A 10,210-nucleotide genomic window follows, 5' to 3' on the forward strand; every position below is an offset into this window, starting at 1 on the left:
TATCTAGGACTGCGAGGTCTCCAGCTTCGTTCTTTTTCAAGACTGCTTTGGCTTTTCGGGGTCTTTTATGGTTCCGTACAAATTTTAGGATTGTTTTTCTAGTTCTGTGAAAAATGCTGTTGGTCTTCTGATAAGGATTGCACTGAATCTATAGATTGCTTTGAGGAGTATGGACATGTTAATATTATCAATTCTTCCAGTCCACAAGCATGGAATATCTTTCCATTTGATGAAAGAAACTAAAGACGAAAACAATGTCTTATAGTTTTCAGAGTACAACCCCTTCACCTCCTTGGTTAAGTTTATTTGTAGGTGGATTTTTTTTCTTTTTTTGGTTCAATTATAAATGGGACTGTTTTCTGTGTATTGATTTTGTATCCTGCAATCTTACTGAATTCATTTATCAGTTCTAGCAGTTTTTTGGTGGAGTCTTGAGGGTTTCCTACATATAGTATAATATCATCTGCAAATAGTGAAAGTGTTACTTCTTCCTTACCTATTTGGATGACTTTTATTCCTTTTCCTTGTCTGACTTGTTGGCTAGTACTTCTAATACTATGTTCAAAAAAAGTGGTGAGAATGGACATCCTCGTCTAGTTTCTGATCTTAGGGGGAAAGTACTCAGTTTTTCACCACTGAGTGTGATGTTAGCTGTGGATTTTTCATATACGGCCTTTACTATGTTGAGGTGTGTTCCCTCTAATCCTACTTTGAGGGTTTTTGTTATGAATGGATGTTGTCTTTGTCTAATACTTTTTCTATGTTTATTGAAATGATCATACAGTTTTTATCCTTTTTTGATATATCACATTGACGGATTTGCAGATATTGAACCACCTCACATCCCAGGAATAACTCCCACTTGATTATGATTTTTTAAATGTATTGTTGGATTTGGCTTGCTAATATTTTGTTGAGGATTTCTGCATCTATGTTATCACAGATATTGGCCTGTACATCTCTGTAGTGTCTTTATCAGTTTTTGGTATCAGGGTAATGCTGGCTGCCTGGAATGAATTTGGAAGTTTTCCTTCCTCTAGTATTTTTAGGAATAGTTTGAGGAAAAATGGATATTAACTTTTCTTTAAATGTTTGGTAGAATTCACCTATGAAGACATCTGGTCCTGGACTTTTGTTTGTTGGGAGTTTGATTATTGATTCAATTTCATCACTGGTAATTGGTCTGTTCAAATTTATTTCTTCCTGATTCCTGTTTCTAGGAATTTATCCATTTCTTCTAGGTTGTCCAGTTTGTTGGCCAGTAATTTTTCATATTCTCTTATAATCCTTTGTAATTCCCTATGGTGTCAGATATTTTTCCTATTTCTGATTTTGAGTCCTTTTTTTGACCAGTCTGACTACAGGTTTACCAATTTTGTTATCTCTTCAAAGAACCAGCTCCTGGTTGTTTTTTTTTGTTTTGTTTTGTTTTTTTAGTTTCTATTTTATTTCTGCTCTAATCCTTATTTTCTTCCTTCTACTAGTTAAGGTTGTTTGTTCTTTTTCTAGCTCCTCCACATGGAAGTTTAGGTTGAGATTTTTCTTGCTTGAGCTTGGCCTGTATTGCTATAAACTTCCCTCTTAAAACAGCTTTTGCTGCATCCCAAAGATTTTAGACTGTTGCATTTTCATTTGTCTGCATGTATTTTATTTCCTCTGATTTCTTGGTTGACCCATTGTTTAGCAGCATATTATTTAACCTCCATGTATTTGTGTTCTTTCCAGATTTTTTAATTTCTAGTTTCGTAGCATTGAGATCAGAGAAGATACATGACATGAATTTTTTTTTTTTTTTTGAGACTCGTTTTGTGACCTAATATGTGATCTATTCTGGAGAATTTCTGTGCGCTTGAAAAGAATGTATTTTATTCTTTCAGGATGGAGTGTTCTTAATATAGCTGTTAGATCCAGCTGGTTCAGTGTGTCATTCTAAGCTGTTTCCTTGTTGATTTTCTGTTTGGATGATCTATGTAAGTAGGTGTTAAAGTCCCCTACTATTACTGTATTGCTGTTCATTGCTTCCCTTATGTTTGTCATTAGCTACTTTATGTATTTGGGTGCTCCCACGTTGGATGCGTAAATATTTACAATTGCTCTATCTTGGTGGATTGTTCCCCTTATGATTATATAGTGTAAAGGGACACCGATTCCTTTAACAAAAACCAGCTAAGCAGGTAGGGAACTTATGGCAAAGACCTGATGAGGGAAACCACTTACTCACTGTCCCATTAAACATTTCTACAGCTTTTGACCTTCATCCTTGTAAGCCAAGTCTAGAGGGGGAGGGGAAGGAGGGCACAATTGCAGAGATATGCACCTGCACGTGTGCACACACAGGAACACTTTTCCCCCACGTTGCGAGAATCTTGATGCCAGGCTTCCCATGTGACACCCCCCCTTCTCCTCTGGCCTCAGTGCGCTTCTACCTTCTTTACTCCCTTCCAGTGTGTTAGAGATTCCCCTGGATCAAAAGGTGAAATCTGCTTCTCCTAGGACATTCTGGGGTTATACCTGGTTGGAGGGAAAGAACTTTTGAGTGGCTGGAAAGGGTGCAATTTGCAGTGCTAGATTCCCACCCCCACTCCCCGCCCCCCACCCGCAGTGTGGCCAGTGTCCTGAAGCTTTCAAAAGAAAAAGCTGAACCCCTTAGGACTTCAAGTTGAGGATTTTTGATTTTTGTTTTCAGTCTTCATGGGATTGTGGAAATCCTGACACTGTATTTGGCAGGATCCCGGCTTGGTTGCAAGTGGGAAGGGCTTCTAGAATAATGTTCCTGCATCGGCCAGGTCTGTCAGGGCAAACGAACTTCAGTGCACTGTGTAGGAGATCACAGAGGGGTGAAACAGGTGAAGTAGGAGGAGGAAGTGACGGAATCCACCAACTCAGCAGCTGAAGTCATGGCAAGAATGTGACGTGTATGACGTGACCTGAAAGACCACACTTCCCTTAGAAGGGCATCCCAGGATTCTGGAACAAAACACCATGGCCTTGGCTGCCAAGAAATGATGCATTATTCAACAGTGCACCTATCCTCCCACTTAGCTCTGAAACAGCCGAAGCCAAACTCCACGCACACTCAGATCAAGCCGAAGGGACAGGAGAGCAGCTTCTCAAGTCTATAGCTGGTCTGAAGGCGTAGGGATGTAGAGATGAATAGCCTATCAGGAAAAGTCTAGTCAGCCATTCATTCTCCCGGGACTCAGGCCTGCACTAATCCCAGTCCTCTCTCTGGAGGTCTCCATCGCCTGACAACTTGCCTTGGGGCCACTGGAGTCACAGGACTGTCCTCAAATCCACTTAGTGACCCCCGCTTACTGAAGCGGCTCATAGAGGACATTGCTGGGCCACCCGCCCCTGCCCCCGCATATGGAGGCATACACGTGACATTATGGTGTTAAGCATCCTCTGCGGGGTGCCTGGGTGGCTCAGTTAAGCATCTGCCTTTGGCTTGGGTCATGGTCAGCTGAGCAGGGAGCCTGATTCTCCCTCTCCCTTGGCTCCTGCCTGCCCTGCTTGCTCTCTCCCTCCCTCGAATGAATAAAATCTTGAGGCAGGGGGGAAGCATCTACTGCATGCTTCACATTACGTAGGTCATAACCCAACCCAAACTAAGAAACCTGGTATTATTTCCATCTCACAGGAGAGCAAAGAGGCTCAGAGGTGAGAAACATGTCAAAGTCACACTGCTGGCGAGCAAGCTCGGATCTCCTGGACTCCAGAGCCTACCCAACCTTCTGTCATTTGCATGGGCCAAGCCCCCGGATGAAAGGGAGGGCACAGCCCCTGTCCCTTTATTCTTTGCCTAAACATCAGAAGTACCCGCTTACCTCCATGTGGGGAACATGCCACATATGTGACCAGCAGTCAGCAACTCAGAGGTCAGCCTTGGTTATAGAGTCCAGCTGTGGACTTACATTCCATGTGCACAAGCCTCCAGCACTTTCCAGAAGGCCCATAACCACTGCACAGAGACTTCTGCCTGAACGTGTCCCCTTGGACTCCCTGCCCCGGTGCTGAACAAACCAAAGCCCACCTTCCTCCAGCTTCTTTCCGCCTGCTCTGGATCCACCCACCCTCTTCCAGGTCAGACTTCACTGTTAGCTCTCCTCCGTGGCCATCTCCACGGGTGCTTCCCGCCTGTGACCAAAGCGTTCAAGAGGGCCTTCCCACTCGGGGCCACCACAGGGCCCCCACCTTACGCCCCGGACAGACGAGATGACGTGCACATCCTTTCATCCGATCTGCCCAAATGAGCAGCCTGCCTTTAAGAAGAGCCACGGCAAGCAACTGCGTAGTTCAACATTCCTGCCGTTCCCCAGAACTTTGGGGGGGGGTTCGTCTACTGAAATCATTTTTATAGGCTGCAACATATTAAGTATCCTCATGAGTAGCATGAAAAATCTGTTTAGATTTCTGTTAAGAGTCGAGCATTATCTGGGGCCAAATCTGATGAATGAGGGAGAAAGCATCGTGTATCGTTTGGGACAGACGGACACACACATACACACGCACACGTGAAGAGATGGGCTCACTGATTTTGCAGGTCACGGCTTCCACTGCCGGCTGACAGCTGCTATCTGGTGGGCACCTGTGCTAGGCCCTTTGAAAATTGCCCCTATCCTTGAATCAACTGGGAACACTACCACTGCTCTCATTTTACAAAGCGGAAATGGAGGCACAGCAGGTAGGGGGAGGCACAAAACTACGACGGCAGAGCAAATATTCGAAGTCCACTGTCTTGTGTCCCACCCGCCAAGCTCTGTCCTGCGGGGCCCCGACTCTGGAAGGCCACACCCCCAGAACACACACACCCACCCCGCATGTACATGGCAGTGGGATCTAAACTCCTAGGTTCATCCCGTACATGCTAGTAGCGCACGGACCACAGAAGGCAGCACTCTGAGGCCTTTTCGTGCCGTCAAGCAGTAGGACCCTGGAAGGCTGTTTACTCATTACTGTTTACGATTCCCTCCACATCCACCAGCAGCCACACTGAGGGGCGAGTCTGAGCTCAAGAAAACATGGCTGATTTTTAAGGACACACATGAATTCAAAGGAATGCTTGATTTTGCAATAAAAAAAAAAAACCAAACTGAAAATAGAAGAAAGTCACGAGCAGCTCCACACTTGGGGAGAGATGGGCCAAGGCTGTCAGGATGAATTGTGTGGTTTTCAGTAAACATGTTCCCTAGCACACAAAGACCCAAACCACAAGGCCAATAGGAATCACCCGTTCCAAATGATAGAGGCTGATGGACTGAATTTAGTTGCAGAACTACCTTTCTGTGGAGGGTGGTCTGGCCAGGCCGTGGCTGGAGCCACTAGAAATGCAATTTAAGAAGATGTTTCTCAGAGCTTCTGGTAAAGAAGCGCTTTGCAACTCTAGCTGCCCTTCTTCTTCACTGCAAGGCTGGCAGAGAACATTACTGATATTTCCTATTCATTGGCCAGACTTTAATATTTCAGTCCCAGATTCTCTCTGGCCTGAGCTAGAACCCTTCCAAGGCCACAGCAGAACATTTGGGGCTCAGCTACAGATACGAGAGCATCTTGGAGTGGAGATGGGGGTAGGAAGCAGGGGAGAAAGAATGTAGGTATCGCTTCTGAAGCATGCAGATTTAGGCTGTTTTGTAAGTTTTAAAAGATTTGCGATTGTTGGAATATCAACAACTAGTGAGCACAACTTTCCAACCTCGACAGACTCCAGGGACTACGAACAAAATACAGAGTCTGGCTTCCTGATGCTTACGCGGAAGGCAGAGGCAAGTTTGTAAGTACGGTTTCAGAGGCGGGGCCACAAAATTCCAGGACTGAGGACCAAGAGGTGCTTGGCTTCCCGTGAGTACAAGCACACAGCCACAGGGCTTTCAAGTCAGAGGCTTTTGAACACCGCCAACAAGAACAGAACAAGGAGCCTCAGACAAGCTCAGACAGACGTGCTACCAGCCCGAGGCAATGTTGGCCAGGTCACGTTACCTCCCCGGGCTTCGTCAGTGTTTAGCAAGCCCTGGTCATTCCTGTAACCACCAGGGCTATCAGGGCTTGATCATCCACTGACCTTAAAGAAGCAAGCACATTACCATGGACACACAGCAGAATCTCTGGGGGCGGGGGCCCCGCGACCAAGGCACCCCCAGTTTCATTTTCCAGGCTGCATACCAATGTCACACATGGAAACTGAAAGGCATGCTACAAACAGAAGTAAGATCCTCACAGCAGAGCAAAATCGTAGCCAGATCGTAATGTCTGCAGGGAGCTGTGGGGACTCACGGCTTCGCAAAGAAACGAAGTTCTGGAAAGTGAACCACCTCACCATCTGAGTCAACATTGTTGAACGCAGAACCAGCAGGGGTGTGGTGTGGGGATTTCTAAAGCACCTTTCAACAGTCTGGTGGAGTTCTAAAATCAGTCATTACGGCTTAGGTAAAGTGAAGAAAATACTGAGGGCTGAAATGCTGTGTAAAGCGCAGAAATGGGCACCCCAAGGATGCCCGACGGACAAAGCAACGGAGGGGATGAAGTTTATCCAACCTGAGTATCTATTCCACGTCATGCAGGAAGTGCCCGAAAAGATGGCCTGTATAGAAGTGAATTTTCCAAGTGCCACCTCATAGCACTAGTTCATTTAAAGGATCCCACAGTAGGTCCTGGAGTGAGTTAGGCCATGTCTCCCTGCATCCGCATTGAAAGTCCAAGCTGTCCTTGAAGGGAAATGCCCCTACAGAAGCATTTTTTTTCAGGACTTAGAAGAGAATGGAGAAGGTGGCTGAAATTCCATTTTTAGGGGCAGGATGAGGACAACAGCTAAGACAACAACAATAGGAATAGTTGACATTTACGGAGCTTAGGCTCTCATCCTGGCACTCAAACACTTTAATATGGAAAATACTGCAAGTGCATTTATTCTGTTCTGGGCACAGTTCTAAGAATTTTACACATACCAACTCATTTACATTTCACTAGGGTGGCTATTATGCTCATTTTACAGAAGAGGCAACAGAGAGGCTGAGAACCTTGTCCAAGGTCACACAGGGAGTGAGCCCTCAGGCCACCTGACTCCAGAATCCACGCTCTTACCCTCTGCACGACACCACTTCCACAGGAATCTCAACTCGCAGCCTCAAAAGAACCCTGTAAGCACGCTCAATGTCTCCATTCTACAGACAGGAAAATTAAGGCCCTGAGGGGTAACGGGCTGGGGTTTGTACTGTGCTGGGCCTGAACCTGCCCTCTTAGCCTCCACATGCCTCTGCCGCTCCTCGTGCTTCCCAGCCGCGCCCCTGCTCTTGCACACATGTGCACGCTCTGTTCCTAGCTAGAGAGCAACCCCCGCACCACTTTCCTTTTGAATAATCCCCATCTCAGGGGGACACAAAGCAAACAGCCCATCATTTATTAGTTCAGCAATCCACGCTCGTTCCGGGTGTAGACGGCAGATTTCAGTCCATTCCTTTTCTCGTTAATGCGAATACGTTTCCTAGAAAGCCACAGAGACAGACAGACACACACACACACACACACACACACACACACACACACACACCCGAGACGCAGCGTCTCTGCTCTGAGTACACGCACATGTAACAAATCTCCAGAACTGGGAGGGGAAAAGTAAAAACTTATCTGAGGGGATCTCAATTTTTATGAAAGAAATACAAAATCTGTCCCTAAAGCAGCTATTTAACAGAATTCTTGTGATAAAGCATTATTTCCTTAGCTTATATGGCATTTTACAGCCCATTTCTCTGTGTTCCTTCAGTGATGCAGTGGGTCTCATTGGGTTCTCCCATAAGACGTGCTCAAGCCCTCATCCCCACCTGGAAACGTGACGTTATTTGGAAACAGGGTCTTTGTAGAGACAACCAAGTTAAGATGAGGTTACACTGGATTCAGGTGAGCTCTAATCCAATGCCTGCTGTCCCTACAGGAGGGACCTTTGAACTCCGAAACAGACACACAAGGAGAGGGCCATGTGACCAAAAAGGCAGACTGGGAGCACCATAGCTGCAAGCCAGGAACACCAGGGACCCACAGGCACCGGCAGAGGCAGGAAGAGGCCAGGAAGGATTCTTCCCTGTAGACCCCTTGACTTCAACACTTCTGGTCCTCATAGAATGGGAGAATGTTCCAGAAAAACGGATACAGGTACGTTAATGCCAAATTGGGACCTCCATCTTTGGGGATCCGATTTTCAATTCATAAACATCGCACAAGGATCAGCTATGTGGAAGTCACTACTTTTCATTTGTAAAGGAGTAAGACCGAACAAAGTGCATCTTTTATTGGCTTCTCAGAATAAAATGGTATTTTTCTGAATAGTTTTTCTTCCACTCCCAATTCCCCCACCCCCAAGTAACGTGAGGCGATTATGTGTGTGGGGGGGTGTCCTCAGGCTCTTCAAGCTCAAGTACACGTGGTACCAGAGAAGCGTGCTCCGTGTCTGACCATGCCAACAGTCCAATGCATGCTCTGCGCCAACAGCGTCGTCACACAGTCAATCCTGGGCCAGTGTCATGAGGCATCTTGTTTTTCTGTCACCACCCTCAACAGCCACAACGTTGTGGAAGAGAGGGCAGTCACAAGACCTAAAGGGCTGAAGCATGTTGTAAGACCCAGGGACACAGCTGTGTGCCCGCCCTGTCCAGACACCTAATCTAACTCGAGACAACTTGTTGGGAACAGCTTTATCCTGACAGCTCGATCCTCGCTCCGACACCCAGCCCCACATGACCAAGCACCTACCCCTCTCCCTTAGGTATCCAACAGCCAGCCCTCCCTCTCAAATGCAACATGGCCCACGCAGGCCTGCTCTGCTTCTCCCCAACCCTGCTGCCTCAGTTGCTTCTAGTTACAGACCAAAACCTTCAGAGCCATCCTTGACTTCTCCTCCCACCCAAATCCCAATCCATTGGCAAATACTGTGGACCCTACCTTCAAACCACTCTCAAAATCCCACTGCTCCTCACCTCTTGCATTGTTCCCTTCATGGGTCCAACCACCACCTCTCAGCCACGTTATTATAGGAGGCTCCTGTGGGATCTCCTTTAACACCCTTGTCCACACTCCCCTCTCCCCCCGACTATTCCTAACCAAGCAGCCAGAACCATCTTACAAGTCGGATCCTATCACTCCATTCAAAACTCTCCAGTGGCTCCCATGTGTCTCAGACAAGGCCCACATGGTCCTTCTGACCTCCTCTCCCGCCGGCTCGTGACACTCAGGCCGCGCTTCCAAACCTCACCCTGGTTCTCTCCCTGCCCAGTCATTAACAAGGCTCTGGGGGCAAAGGATGGGCTGTAGGTCTACAGGGATGGGGGTGGGGGGGGTAATAAATAAAAATTCCAGAAAGGAAGCCCACTTTCTATTTTGCAAAGCCACTGATGGTACGCACTCCACTTGCCCGCCAAGATCCATCTGCAGGAGGAAACAGAAGTTCTCCAAGTCCCTGAGGATGTGTAAGCCAGCTGCCATGCACAGCAAAGCTGTGACAGCACATAGAACCTTGGCCTCTGCTTATTGCTGCATTAGGCTCCCTGAGATAAAAGGAGGCAGGCCGCCAACAAGCTGCTGGCAAGAGGAAGACATTTATTCAAATTTATTATTTGAAAGCCTTTTGGGGAAAAGAACCATTTAATCTTTCTTCATAAACAGCTCTTTTTATAGCACATTTGCGTTGAGATCATAGTCAAAGTAATGAGAAATGTGTTTGGTTTTCACTTTCTCATTAAGGTTGAAGAAACAGCAATTTGTTCCAAATACGTACTGGGTAACAGGCTCCCACAGAATGTCGTGGCTTAAAACCACCACCATTTTACCACATCTGACACTTCGGTGGGTCAGGAAGTCAGGCAGGGTTCAGCTGGGAGATTCTTCTGTTCCATGCAGCGTCAAAGGTTCCATGGTGTCCCTCAGCTGGCAGATGAGCTGGGCGGAAGGGTCTCAGCCAGCGGCACTCTCGTGTCTGGTACTTTCACTGGAATGACTGGAATGTCGGCCTCATCCGGGTCTGTCCACCACAGCGCCCAACTGTGGCATCCCCAGCATGGTGGGCTCACACTGAACGTCTCGTGTGGGGGATGGAGGCTCCAGGGTCAAGTGTCCCAGTGAACAAGGCTGCATGGTCTTTTACGACCTCTCCCAAGAAGCTTCACAGGGTCACTTCTGCTGTAGTCCATTGACTGATGCAGTCAGAAACCCTTCCAGATTCAAG

At 47.0% G+C, this 10,210-nt stretch overlaps 1 protein-coding gene across 1 annotated transcript in view; it reads right to left on the minus strand.

The window, feature by feature from the left end:
- CCBE1 (collagen and calcium binding EGF domains 1) overlaps positions 1-10,210 on the minus strand; it is a 243,954-nt gene that overhangs the window by 179,650 nt on the left and 54,094 nt on the right. The window lies entirely within an intron of this gene.

The sequence above is a fragment of the Ailuropoda melanoleuca genome, chromosome 14 (genome assembly GCF_002007445.2).
Source record: "Ailuropoda melanoleuca isolate Jingjing chromosome 14, ASM200744v2, whole genome shotgun sequence".
Taxonomy (NCBI): Eukaryota; Metazoa; Chordata; class Mammalia; order Carnivora; family Ursidae; genus Ailuropoda; species Ailuropoda melanoleuca.